Source organism: Aotus nancymaae, unplaced genomic scaffold, assembly GCF_030222135.1.
Source record: "Aotus nancymaae isolate 86718 unplaced genomic scaffold, 86718_ANA_hifiasm-v0.15.2.pri h1tg000014l, whole genome shotgun sequence".
Classification (NCBI taxonomy): Eukaryota; Metazoa; Chordata; class Mammalia; order Primates; family Aotidae; genus Aotus; species Aotus nancymaae.
The window spans coordinates 123,698,649-123,712,944 of NW_026988425.1; the positions used below are offsets into that span (position 1 = coordinate 123,698,649).

The window sequence follows — 14,296 nt, forward strand, 5'->3', positions numbered from 1 at the left end:
TGTAAATACTGTCCCCTCATGGAGACGGTGCACAACACCCAGACGATTGCGGGTAACATCAACAGTGATAAATGACATACCCCTGATTTGACAGGATAACAATGGCAGGTTTTTAGATGGGTCTTCTGCCCCAAAGCCCAATACCCCCTATCGAATCATGAGAAAAATGTCAGCCAAACTTAAATTGAAGGCTATTCTATAAAATACCTGACCAGTCCTCTTCACAACTGTCAAGGTCATCAGAACAAGGAAAGTCAGAGGAACAGTCTAAAAGAACCTAAAGCGACATGATAACGAAACTCGAAGCATATCCTATATGGAATCCTGGAACAGCAAAAAGATATTCAATAAAAACGAAGGAAATGTGAATGAAGTATGGATTTCAGTTAACAATAATGTATCGACACTGGTTCATTAATTGCAACAAATGTACCGTACTAATGTGAGATGTCAACAATAGGGAAAAGTGGGTACAGGATGGATGGAAACTCTCTCTGTTGTCTCTGCAACATCTCTGTAAATCTAAAACTATTCTAAAGCAATAACTTAAAAAAGAAAGTTTATATGCCTTTGTTTTTTTGTGATGGAGTCTTGCTCTGTCACCCAGGCTGGAGTGCAGTGGCACAATCTTGGCTCACTGCAACCTCCGCCTCCTGGGTTCTAGAAATTCTCCTGCCTCAGCCTCCTGAATAGCTGGGACTACAGTCACATGCCGCTACGCCCGGCTAATTTTTTGTATTTTAGTAGAGACAGAGTTTCACCATGTTGCCCAGGCTGGTCTCGAACTCCTGAGCTCAGGCAATCCACCTGTCTCAGCCTCCCAAAGTGCTGGGATTACAGGCATGAGAACCGCACCCAGCTGAGACTTTATATACTTACACTGGTAATTAAACAAACTAGATTTTAGGAAAAGAAGAATTCTTAAGGAAAAGAAAGAATTCATAATTAAAAAGGGCAACCTACTAGGAATAAATTCTAAATTAACATGTATCTAGTTAAATACACTCAAAATTTATAAGGGGAGAACTGACAGAACTAACGTGAGGCTTGGGAGGTAAGTGGTGGTCTCTCCTTGCAGCCCCCCACTCACTGACCCCCTGAGACCAGCACATGGCAAATGCCATGGACTTTCTTGTAATGAGGGTCAATTACGAGATGGTAACAGCCACCACTGCTAGGAGCCCTCCCACCATCCAGGGTGACATGCCATCACCCTTTTCTCTGCAGATGTATGAGCTGATTGAAGGACATTAAGTGCATTGCCAAGAAAGGAGTTTAGTTCACAGCAGCCCTAGACAGTATGGAGAGGAAATTCTTTGCAGTATGTTCTGCTTCGATACAGAAGACCCCTGGTGTGACTCTGGAAGACTCAGAAAACATCTCCATAAACATGTACATTGCTCATCAATTCGTCCCAGCACAACTGGTGGTGTGAGAGTTAAACGAGCATGTCTGTATGTGCCTAGCAGCACACATGGGATAAATGAGTTTGGGAAATGGTAGGTTACACAGAGTTTTAATTGTTCCCTTTCTTGCGGGACTTCTGAAGACCTTTTATGTGGTGCTTTGCGAGTGTCTGATACTGGCAGTAAAGACAGCACTTCGTGGCCTAATGTGAACATGAACTACTATATTCAGGAACATCCCCTGGGACTCCTCAGAACAGTTTGGGAATGCCAGTTCTAATTAATGACATTGCACACTAATGTCATTAATTAGAACTGGACATCATTAATTAGACCTGAATGTCATTAATCAAAAGTTACATACAGAAATGGCTAACTTCCCTCCGTTCCATCACACTAATTATATTGGCCTCAACCTAGTGGTAGTTCCTCGTGCTATTTTCTTAACCCATTTTCCATCTTTTGAAAAAAAAAGGGTGTTGAATTTTTTCTCTTCTGAAATGCAACTTGAAACAAGAACTGGGTGTCAGAGCAGGAGTTTCCAATCTGAAAGCACACACCGTCTGCAAGCAAACAGCAACAGCCCGCTCCTTGTTCTCTCTTTGGCTCTCCCAGGGAAGGAAATCAGCAGTGTCGGGAACTCGCATGTGCTACACATCCCCTATCCATTATGTGGCTTATTCTCACAATCTACCCACCCCCCAACTCATCAGTCTCCACTTTACAGATGGAAAGTTGAGCTTCTGAACATTTCTAAAAGCTAGGGGCAGTGGCTCATGCCTGCAATCCCAGCACTTTGAGAGGCCCATGTGGGAGGACCATTTGAGGCCAGGAGTTCGAGGCCAGGAGTTCAAGTCCAGTCTGAGTAATATGAGGAGACATCCTCTCTAGAAAAAAATAAAATTAAAATTAGCTGGGCATGGTGGCACTCACCTGTAGTCCTACCTACTCAGGGGGGCTGAGGTGGGAAGATTTCTTGAGTCCAGTTCAAGGCTGCCTTGAGTTATGATGGTGCCACTGCACTCCAGCCTGGGTGACAGAGTGAGACCCTGTCTCAAAACAATAAATAAATAAAAATAAGAAACTAGAGCTATGTGATGGCCACATACTTCTTGAGCATCCACTGTACATGAGGCACTGGGCTGGGCGCTGGAGGATATGGGACGAGCAGGCCTGCAAATCCACAGAGACAGAAGCCAGGCAAGATGGACAGGGACTTAGATGTCCACCCAAGGTCCCAAAAAAGGCAACCCACGAGCTTCATCTGTGAAGATGGAGAGAAGCACCCGAGACAGGAATCATCCACACAGGCAGGGCCAGAAGGAGTCTCCCGTGTGAAAGCAGCAGTTTAAGAGCAGAGCCGGCTCCATGTGCAAAGCCTGGCTCATTCAGAAATCCTACCCATTTCACACGGGGAACGGTAGCTCATACTTAAAGTCCTAGCACTCTAGGGACCAAGGAGTTCAAGACCAGCCTGGGCAACGTGGCGAAACCGCATCTCTATAAAAAATACAAAACTTAGCTTGGTGTGGTGGCACGTGCTTGTGGTCCCTGCTACTCAGGAGGCCAAGGAGGGAGGATTGATTGAGCCCTGGAGGTCAAGGCTGCAGTGATCCATGATCGTATCACTGCACTCCAGCCTGGGCAACAGAGCAAGACCCTGTCTCTAAATAAATAAATCCCACCCATTTCAATGAAGAGACAAACAGAACCGCCTGTAGAAAGGTGAGGCCAGGTGGTCAACTAAGGTGGAGAATGAACCAGCAAGACAGGAGTAAGACAGCCCCATCAGAGGGACCCACAGCACAGAACACAGCAGGGCGGGGGGTGCCTACATCCAGGTGCTTACCACAACATCTTTTCTCCTCAACTCTGCACATAGACACAAGCATAGAAAACAATGTAGCAAACCTCCATGAACACCATTCAGGCTTCACCATCACTGGCAGCCCCACCCGCTTGCATCCCCTTCCTCAGGATCACCATCATTCACTATGCAGAACAAAACCTGGTGTCTTCTATTCCGTTCCAATCTGGTTCATATTTTTAGAAAATGCTAGTTGTGACCCACTTGTGATGGTTAATTTTATGTGTCAACTTGACTGGGCCACGAGGTGCCCATTTGTCTGGCTAAACACTGTTTCTAGATAGTCTGAGAGGTGTTTCTGGAAGCGGTCAGCACTGGAATTGGCAGAATGAGTAAAGCAGACGGTCCTCCTCAGTGCAGGTGGGCAGCGTCCACTCCAGTGAGGGCCTGCAGAGAACAAAACGGCTGAGGAGGGGTGAATTCACTCTCTGCCTGCCTGCTTGGCTGGGACACTGGTCCTCTTTACCCTCCATGCTTCTGGTTCTCAGGCCTTTCGGCCTGGACTGGAATCTGGACCAGTTCTCTGCTTCCCAGGCCTTTGCACTACAACACTGGCTTTCCTGGGTCTCCAGCTTACAGATGGCAGACTGCGGGACTTCCCAGATGCCATATCATGCAAGCCAATACCTTTTATCAATCAACCAATCAATCGATCGATACATAAACTCTAAGATAAATTGATCCTGTTGGTTCTGTTTTCAAGAGAACTGACTCATACATCACTGAATTCATTTCACGGCCTGCTAAGGTAGGTCTGGAGTGGAATTTCCGGGCCACTGAGGATCCACATTTCAACCTTACTTGATAGCACCTAATTGTTCTCAGAGGAGTTTTACCACTTTTCCCTTGATAAACAGGACATGAAGGCCCCCTTGCTTCACACTCTTGACAACTCTTCGATTATCAAACTTTCTGATTTGCCAACACATGAGTATGAAGTGGCATCTCACAGTCCCCCTGGCAGTTCCCTGATTAGGAGCCAGGCAGAGTTCATTTGTCTATTCGACTCTCACATTTCTTCTTCTTCATACTATTTGCTCATTTTTCAATTCTATTGTCTTTTTAAAATTAATTTGAAAGAGTTCTTGATACAAACAATACCAATCTCTTACAGTAAATTCATCATGAGTATTCATTCCAGCCTGTAGTTCTCTTAACAAAGTTGCTAATACCGATGTGTTAATCCATCTTTTCTTTTATGATGTGTGTGTGTTTCCCACCTCAAGAGCAGCTTCTTCTATGTATTTTAACAATTTGTCTTCACATTCAGGCCTTTAACTCTTTTTTTCTTTCTTTCTTTTTTTTTTTTTTTTGAGACAGAGCCTTGCTTTGTCACCCAGGCTAGAGTGCAGTGGTGCAATCTCAGCTCACTGTAACCTCTGCCCCTACCAGGTTCAAGCAATTTTCCTGCCTCAGCCTCCTGAGTAGCTGGGATTACAGGCACTCACTTCACACCTGGTTAACTTTTTGTATTTTTAGTAGAGACAGGGTTTCTCCATGTTGGCCAGGTTGGTCTCAAACTCCCAACTTCAGGTGATCTCCCACCTTGGCCTCCCAAAGTGCTGGGATTACCGGTATGAGCCACCACACCCAGCCTAGGCCTTTAATTCTATGGCCATTTACTGGTACGTATGCTGTGAGGTAGGGATCCCACTTTATCTTTTCCTTTTTCCTATGTGGCCAACCAGCTGTCCTGCATCCAGGCTATTTCCCATCTGGTCCATATCTCTACCACCTCCTGGCTTCCTGTACATATGAGAGCTGGCTCCTAGCCTCGCTACCCTGTCCCAGCCATTGCCCTGTCTCTCCCTGCACAATCGTCATACAATCTTCATCATCCTGGCTCTCCAGCAGGAACCTCACTGCCTAGGTCTCGTGGCCTCCTCCCTTAGTGCTCTGGCTTTGTTTTCGCTTCATGCCTGGTAGCTGGGAATTTCCAAGCCTTTCTTTGGATCTTGTATTTTCAAAACAATTTGGCTGGATTTTACATAGCATTCATATGCGTCTATACTGGGGCACATGCTAGTATCACATCAGCCAGTCATTCTCAGGACGTGATGTCTTCTAACTTAATGTATGTTCTGAGACTCGCCATGACTTAAATACAGCTTATTAATCTTTTCAGTGTTCCTTCAGGATAATCACTGAATTTATATATTTCATTATTCACACATTATACAGATCAAGGGCCTATAGAATGAATATCATAGGGTAGTGAGGCCTATAATTGAAGAGGAGGAGGGAGGGGGGAGGAGGGACAAAGAGGAAGGAAGAAGAAGGAGGAAGAAAGGGGGGAGGAGGAGGAGGGGGGAGGAGGAAGAAGGAGGAGGGAGGAGGAAGGAGGAGGAGGGAGGAGGAAGGAGGAGGACGAAGGAGGAAGGAGGAGGAGGCAGAAGGGGAGAGGAGAAGGGGGAGGGGGGAGGGGGGAGGGAGGAGGAGGGAAGAGGGGGAGGGGGAGGAGGAGGAGAAGGAGAAGGAGGAGGAGGAGGAGGAGAAGGAGGAGAAGAAGAGGAGAGCCTCGAACTTTTCCTGTAAGTGGAAGCACATTCACAAATTATCCTATGAAAAGACATCAGGCACACCAAGGGTATTAGTATTCTGAAGCTACAGAATGATTCCATTTGCAGTAGAAAAATAAATAAACCCAGGCCCTTTCTTCTCTTTACAGATCTCACAGAGACTATTCTGGCATAATTGGCATTTAAAAATATCCATCTCCTTGCCGCCTTTCTGTCTGAGAAGGAACATGCTTTTCTGCTGGGAAGCTGCAGAGAACTGTGATGAGTATATTCACTTACATGACAGGCCTTTTACACTGCAGATGGGTGAGAGCAATCGGGAAGAGAGCCCAGCACCTTGTCTACTGCAATTGATTTTGATCATCTAATAGTATTTCAGGATACATAAAAATTCCAGTAGGTCTTTTCTAGGCTCAGAAGAAAAAAATACCTTATACCTTAGAGGCATAAATAGAACCACCTTATGACTCTCTCAGAATGTAATGACAACCCAGGTTCCATATGGAAAATGTCAAGAAGCCAGTTTCACAGTGGACAGTCTCTAGAGGGTGGATGGGTTGAGGCAGCTGCTTAACCCTGGGCTCCCAGAAGATTGGAATTTCATGGAATCGTGAGCTGTGTCCCCATAAGTAACATCTCCCTTTGTAAGCTGTCCTTACTGCCAGTGACAATCAAAATCTTCAGCACTTTCAGGGCTGAGAGTGGATGACGCATCTGATGTCATTACGGCTGAAGTATGTTTACAATGTTTAAGTAGAAAGTTAAACAGAGCAGGAAAGGCCTTTTGAGAGCATAAAAGTACATTCACAAACTCCGAAAACTGACAACTCAGAAGAAGTTCAGTAAACACTCCAGCTTATATGCAGACCCATTAAGAATCACACAGCTAGCCGGGTGTGGTGGCTCACGCCTGTAATCGGAGCACTTTGGGACGCGGGCAGATTACCTGAGGTCAGGAGTTCAAGACCAGCCTGACCAACATGGAGAAACCCCGTCTCTACCAAAAACACAAAAACTTAGCCGGTCATAGTGGTGCATGCCTGTAGTCCCAGCTACTCGGGAGGCTGAAGCAGGAGAATCACTTGAACCTGGGAGGCGGAGTTTGTGGTGAGTTAAGATCGTGCCATTGTACTACAGCCTGGGCAACAAGAGTGAAACTCCATCTTAGGGAAAAAAAAAAAAAAAATCACGCAGCTCCTCTACGTTTCATCCTGTTTCATGGATGAGGGCTGATTGTCCTACATCTCTTAAATGCCTTGTGAATGTGCCCCCTCCACAGAAAGCCACCATGGAATTCACCCAGGACATCTGTGACAAGAATGCTCCCCAACTGGAAGCAAGGGAATTCCGACCTCGCAGGCAGAACAGGGATGGTGAGTGGCTACCACAATGTGGGGAAGGCTGCAGGGCAGAAACTGAAATCCATAAAGCCCGCTGCTTCACAAGTAATGGCTCTCTAGGTCACTTCAAATAGCCAGACCTATGGCCTTGTGCTGCCCTGGAGCAAACACCGTGATTCTGAACCTGAGTCTTGACACTCCAGAAGCCCATCCTCACTGCTGCTGGTCTTCATCCATCCCCTCCCAATTGGCACAGAGCTTCCCCACTGGGACACACAAACTGTTCCTCGCCTTGGGAGGGGAGGGGGTCCCAAGGCCACTGGTGCCTTGCCTGTGACACTCTAAACTGCCACCCTGTCCCAGCCTACCACATGCTCCTTCCCAAGGATATATAAGAACCCCCAGAATCCATCAGAAGCTCAAGGCGGCTCTGGGATCAGGACGTGAACACCATCCCTAGCTCTGCTTCTTCAACTCCAGCAACTCTGCCCTCTGCTCCTCGATCTCCAAACACGCCCCACCCCGTACACCAGCTGCCCTACAACCACACCGTCCTGTGTGTCTCCGGCCACAGAACAGGGCCAATTCATGCGCAGTGCAGAACCTGTCCCTTGCAAGCCTCCCGTGTGTGGAGTACTCACTGGCACCAGGTTCTGCTCCTACCAGTCCTGCAGGGCAAGGGCAAAGCAGATGCTGACCGTGGGGTGGCATGATGGGGCCCACAGTACTGCATAGGGAGGTAGCATGGGCCACGCTCCATCCCTGGAGGCTGAGGAGGCCTCTTTTTATCAAAGTCAGATTTCTTCTGCTCAGCTTCCTGGTATCTCACAAAGCCTGGCCACTTCTCAAGTAGACCACGCATTCCCCACAGGGGCGGGCAGAAGGTTCGAGTGGTACCTACTGTTGCCGATATACATGTGTCTACTTTGGCTGTAACTAGGGACCTAGGTAGGGGTGACACAAATCAGTGACTGGGTCTGGTGAGGACCGTGGTTTACAGAAAGACCAGGGTAATGAGGAGGGGACCGGTGGGGAGCGCTTGTCCTGCTCTTGTCATTGGCTGGCGGGCAAGTCGGTTCCAGGCAAGGTAAGGGCCGGCAGCATCCCCAGCGTCCGTCCACTCCCTGACGGTGACTCAAACCCCAGCTTCACCCTCCCCCACTCACTCACACAGGATCCCAGTAAACAAAGAACTGTGGCAGCTGCCAGTTCTGCCTGCAGCAAAACGTTTTCCCTCCAGTGAAACATCCACTCCCCACACGGCAAAAGCAAAACCTCACTCCACGCAACGCTGCCTCGGATTTCTTACCGAAAATGAGTGGTTTGGTAACGTCCCGAAAAATCTCCCAGTGATCCAATCTTTCTGGAATAAAGCAGAAGAAAACAGAGGAAATTACTTTCGTTTCAGCAATGAAACAGGTACCCACACAGAGCTCCTTCAAGTATAAAAATGTAAATATGAGGCTTTGACTCACCTGTAAAAGTGAATACATTATAATTCTAATGAGATGATCAGAAATTACCGTAAACAAATAATTAAAATGTTTCTCTAGCCATTCATCGCATAATTATTGCCTTAAGAACAACGTGTTGGGCAAATAAAGCGATGGCTTATGTGCCATTCTGAAAGGAGAGACTCCGAATTTTAATGAGGTTCCTCAAAGCCCTCATGAATATGTATTCTCCCACAACAAAGCTTGACCCCAAGCAGAGCTGGTGCTTCATGACACTTTCAGACTGTGGAGGATGTGCATATGGAGGTGGGCGTGGAGTGGAGAGTGATGACAATGAAGGGGAGAAGAAGGACCACCTCTCCCTTCCAATGCCCAGGGTCTCAGCCCACCTTCTCCTGGGCAAGATGGTTTCATGAAAAGAATGAGAAAGCCATCAGGTCTCAGATTTCCCCGAACAGAGGAAGCTCTGCACAGAAGACTAAAGAGAAAGCTACTGCCAGCAGACTCAGGGGCTTCAAGGCCAGGCCCTTGGGTTGGATCAGGAATTCAGGGCAAGGGCATTAGAAGGCTACAGGCAGGAAGCCAGGGGTGGAACAGGAGGAGGGGCATTCGTTTGTCTGCAACATCACATCTGAATTCCGCTTCTCCCTCCATGTTGCCTACAGACAGAGAGAGTTACAAAGGGCTTTCTGTGTTCCTTTCAAAAAGGACAGCAATATAGCCTCCTCCTGGGGGCATCAGCTGTCGGGCTGGGCCAGGCTGGGAGCCCTTCACAAATCGCTGCACTGCTGGACAGCGCACCTGCAATGTGGTCCTGGGGGCTGCCGTCGTAGGGGACAGCCCTGTCCACTAGGGAAGGAAACGGGACGCAGGCAGACAGTGCCTTCAACTTCATCACAAAGGTTTAGTCTGCACGCAGCGTCTTCACTTCGCTAACAAAGCGGCCAGTGGCTCTCACTTCCCAGGCAGACACTCCTAGCAGAGGGTTATAATTATGGAATTTCCTCCACCCAGAATGGCCCAGTGCAGCCACCTCCGGTCCCCATGTAAAGGACATGACCTGACATCTCTGAGGAGGCTGAAGATGTTTCCGTGTTAAACAAGGTACCATTAAGAGAACTGCAGAGTAACCTGCTTGCCTCTGCTCTGGGGAACCGGGCCGTTTGCATCGTTGTTCCATTTCTGTCCCAGGGTACGGTGCTTATGTGGCCGTTCAGGGCCTGTTCTGTGAGGCAACATGGTGATTCACAGAACCCGGCCCTTTGCAAAGAGGCCTCCTTATCACACCTAAAGTACGCACCACACATAAAGCATGTCAATCACACACGCTTCCCACAGTGGAGGCAGCGTGGGCTGCTTGCTTCCTGCGTGAACATCAGCAAATCCCTTCGCACCATCTCCATCAGTTTCACCGTGTGTAAAACCGCACAGTAAGAACTACTTCAAAGGTGGCTGGGAAGGTGAAGTGCAAGAAAACCTCTAGAACGTTGCCTGGAAGCACATTAGCATCGAATAGTATTCCCTTCCTCACTCCTAAGCTCACCATCTGTGGTCTTCCAAAAATAAGTAATTTCTGGGTGAGTGCATGAGCTAAAGGTTAGTCCAGGAGCAAGGGCCCTGCACTGGGAGTCTGGGGATGTGGCCTCAATTCCTCATTCAGTTACAGGTTAGCTCTGGGACCCCAAGAAGATCAGTGGGAAAGGCCTGCCAGCCCCTGTCAGCTCCAAGTACCCCAAACCCCAGTTCTGGGCAGCTGTAACTCGACCGAGAAGGGTGGCAGGAAGAGCCAAGCGGCCCAAGCTCACCAGCACGGGCCCAGATTCTCCCCAGAAGCCCACCACGTCCTCCCTGCCCCTCCTGGCCCATCTGGCCCACAAAACCCCCTGCACCACCCCAATCTACCATAGGCCTGGGGAGGTCCCCGTCTGCCCTGGAGTCCAGCTTCTCCCACTTGCTCCTGGCCCAGAAGCACCTTGGGAAACCCGGAGCCTGTCCCAGGATGGCTTCCCAGCCCTGGGAGGCCGGCCCACCGCCCACCGCCTCCTTCCCGGAGTCTGCAAGTCTCCAGAAAGGCCAGAGCTCATCCATCTGCACCCCCAGCAGCCCCCCAGGCTTCACACTGACTCCCAACAAAGGCACAGAATCATCGCACCGCCCGGGAGCAACAGCAGCACCGCACCTTACGTAAGGCCTTTCCATAAGAGGAAGCAGCCGCATCTCCACTCCGTTTAGAACGGGTCTGGAGCATCTATTTATAGGCATCACACACTCAGCCTTCACAGAGGGTGGAGGATTCAGGCCTCTGGTCCCTGTCCACCATCCTCATTTGCATTCTTTTCATGTTTCTCTTCTCTCATTTCCCGGCAGCATCTTCGCTCAAAAGCCAAGCCGCCTACCACTTGGACCCAGCACCACTTTTCATTTTCTCCAGAGAAAAACATTCCGTTTCTTTTCCAAGCAGGTGCGCCCTGTCCTCGCCCTCTCCAGGGCCCCTGGCTTGCATTCGATAAAGCACGGCTGTGTGATTGAAGTGACCTGAAAGGGGAGTCACAGAGGACTCCCCTGAAAGTCATGCCCAGCAAGGTCACAAGAGCCGGGAAGGCCCTGGAGGCAGCTGGCTCTGAGTCACCACTGGCCCAGGCACATGTTGGGGGTGGGCTCCGTCCCAGCGGCCAGAAAAACACAGAGGGTGAAACACTGCCTGGAAACCCCTGGCTTCTCCTCCTGCCTGGCCATTCCTGCATCCGCCAAGCACATCACTCCGTCCTCTTCCTGTCCCTCCGGGGACAGGACCAGGCCACTTCCCCAGTCCCCCTCGGCCACTCGTGATCAGATAGAAAGGCTGGGGTCTGCTCTTCTCTCACCATTTCTGAAACAACTGAATCCTTCTCAATCTTAAGATTATAAATTAAGTACACAGGTCTCCCCATGAGGTCAAAACACACTGCTCTCCACGTCTGTCCATTCACAGGCCTTTATTTTTGTTTGTGGAGGCTTCAGAGCTGGCTGATTCTGCAGTCCTGAATCCCAGAGGGACACGCAAAGGAGCTCCCTCCTTCTCCAGGGTACAGGGCCTCCCTGAGCCCCCACCCCCGGGAGCCAGTTCAGAAGGATAGAGGCAGACCTTGCCTAGAGCCCAGAACCCACAGCAGAACTCGGCCACAGAGAACACGTCCAGTACATAGCCCTCAGATGCCCAACTTCAAACACCACGCATGAGGTTCACTTCTCTCATGAATATTTTGCTGAGGCTATTGGCATTTGGTTTCAGAACTAATTAATTTTCTCACAGGATACCACTTCAACTGCCATCACAGGTTCTGTATTATTCTATGTGCAAATTTCTGGCAGTAAATTGGACTTGTGATCTAACAGAGCCTTTGAAATGCCACATTTCCAGGGACTCTGGAGTGAGCAGAAATACTAAATATTCCTTAAAGAAGATGATTCATACATTTCCTGATTACCTTTGATTATTATGTCACAGGAGTAGGTGGGTGGGGTCTGAGATCCAGAAGCGATCCTCAGGGCCCCAGTGTGACCCAAATGGTTGGGGAGGGAGCCAGAGACAGGAAGCCACTTAGATTAAGAGAAACTTCACAGACCCCCAGTAGGGCAGCTCACGTGAGCATCCCCTCCAAAGCAGGGGACACCGGCCTGGAGCCAGGCAGGCACATGGGTGGAGGAATGGGTGAAGGAACCCATCTCCCTAAGCATTTTATTTCCTTCTTTTTTTTTTGAGACGGAGTCTCGCTCTGTCGTCAGGCTGGAGTACACAATCTCAGTTCACTGCAACCTCTGCCTCCTGGGTTCAAGCAATTCTCCTGCCTCAGCTTCCCAAGTAGCTTGGACTACAGACACGCACCACCACGCCCAGCTAATTTTTTTTGTATTTTTAGTAGAGACGGGGTTTCACCATGTTGACCAGGATAGTCTCAATCTCCTGACCTTGTGATCTGCTGGCCTCGGCCTCCCAAAGTCCTAGGATTATAGGCATGAGCCACCGCGCCTGGCCTCCCTAAGCATTTTCTTAGCAAAGCTAAGGCAACAGTCACAACATCACAGACTCCCAGACCTGGCAGTTGTCCCAGGAAGACACACTCACACTCCTTCCTCTTGCTGGCCCCAGAGCTGCGTCTGCACTTCCTAGAGTGAAATGGGGCTGGCACTGGGCACACAGGTTTGGGAATATGATACACTTGGCCTCGGGTGTAGAGCACGTGGGATCTGGTGAGCAGTAATAACCCGAAGATAGTGACACACGAGTCAGCAGGAGGCTCAGGCCACACCGAGCAGAGGCCCTGGGAGGGGTTGAAAGGGGTCTGTGCAGAGCATCATGGTCAGAAGGATGGGGGAAGCATCAGGGTACATCAGATATAGAGCGTCATCCCAGTGCCAGCTGGACCTGGCTCCTCCTGGTACCAGCCTAACGGCTGAAGCCAGTACCAAAAGGCAGGTACTCCTGGGACTGTCAGCATCGTTTTATGAGGGAAAGCTTAGAATGGGGGTTCACACTCGTGTGGCCTTGGTGGGCTGGCTGGGCTGCCAGTGAACTCGCCTGCACGGGGCGGCCTCACAGTGGGGCTGGGCGGCTGGCAGAGCTCAGCACCTGGCAGGTGAGCTCCGGCGCAAGGAGGCCGCCTGCGGCCCAGCCCTGCAGCTCAGCCAAGCTGCCCCAAGAGGGATGCAGTGAGATGGATGGCAGTGTCCTCATAGCTGTGGCTGGAACCCCAGAACATCCAGGATGGGACTGGGGACACAGGGGATGGATGCATCCTTAGATGAGGAGAGACTTTTTCCTGATGGGACACACAGGGATGGTGCTGAGACAGGCAGAGCAAGGCCCTTCCAGGACAAGGAATGGAAATGGGGCCCCAGGAACTGCTCCAAGACCTGGCCAAAGACCAGTGACAGTGGGGAGGGAGGGGAGGGCTCAGAGAGGCTCCAGATCCTTAGAGCCAGACAGAGAGAAGGACACCCAGGTTTTGGAGGGAAGGGTGGGAGGGACAGTGACATTGGGGTGCTCCAGCTTGGGTGGATACCAAAGCGCTGTGTACAAATTAAAGGTTTAAGTCTGGATAACTGAGTCCCTAGGCTGGCTGCAATGTAAAGGACCCCAAAGCTATAACTTTATTTATAAACATCAGCATGTATTATTTTTCTCCTGGGCAAGAAGCTGAGCCTTTAGAAAAAGCTCAAACCTCAAGACTCTCTCTCATTTGTGCAAATGTTTTGGGAACAAACTGGATTTAAAGTTAAATCTTCAAGAGTCTAAGTGCCAAAAACAATTGTTTTGTTTGGGAAGGTGGCTTGTAAACACGGCATTAAAATTACTTGGGAATAAGGTACAAACTGCTATCATGAAAAAAGCCCTGTTCTTGGAAATTTATCTTGAAGTCTAGCAGTGACGGGTCACATGTGATGAGTAACATCCTGGCCTCAGGCCCTCACTTCCTACTCCAGATGTGAATTCGGAGACTCTTCATGGGTGATTAGTTCACCCAGTGGGGACCAGTTCTTTCAAGGAGACCACAGGGACTCACGCAGCCACCCCGAAGGCAGAGCTGGGGGTGCAGACATAGAGTATTTCAGCCTGTTTCAAGACTCAGAGATGTTATCTAAAACCAAAGGGGCTTTTAGAGGTCAGAAATTTGCCCTCAGGACAAATGTTCAATCTATCTGACTTTACTGCTTTTTCCACATTTGCATT

The 14,296-nt window shown here is 49.4% G+C and overlaps 1 protein-coding gene across 11 annotated transcripts in view; it reads right to left on the reverse strand.

The window, feature by feature from the left end:
* Positions 1 to 14,296, reverse strand: part of APBA2 (amyloid beta precursor protein binding family A member 2) — a 209,563-nt gene that overhangs the window by 95,889 nt on the left and 99,378 nt on the right. For 4 of the 11 annotated variants that reach the window (XM_021666816.2, XM_021666823.2, XM_012472481.3 and 1 more), the window contains exon 3: positions 8,442 to 8,495. The gene's annotated coding sequence lies outside the window, so the exon portion shown is untranslated. Of the gene's footprint in view, positions 1 to 2,339; positions 2,460 to 8,441; positions 8,496 to 8,607; positions 8,711 to 10,765; positions 11,009 to 14,296 lie in introns of those variants that run through there. The other 7 variants (XM_064376325.1, XM_064376324.1, XM_064376323.1 and 4 more) reach the window with 7 other exon arrangements.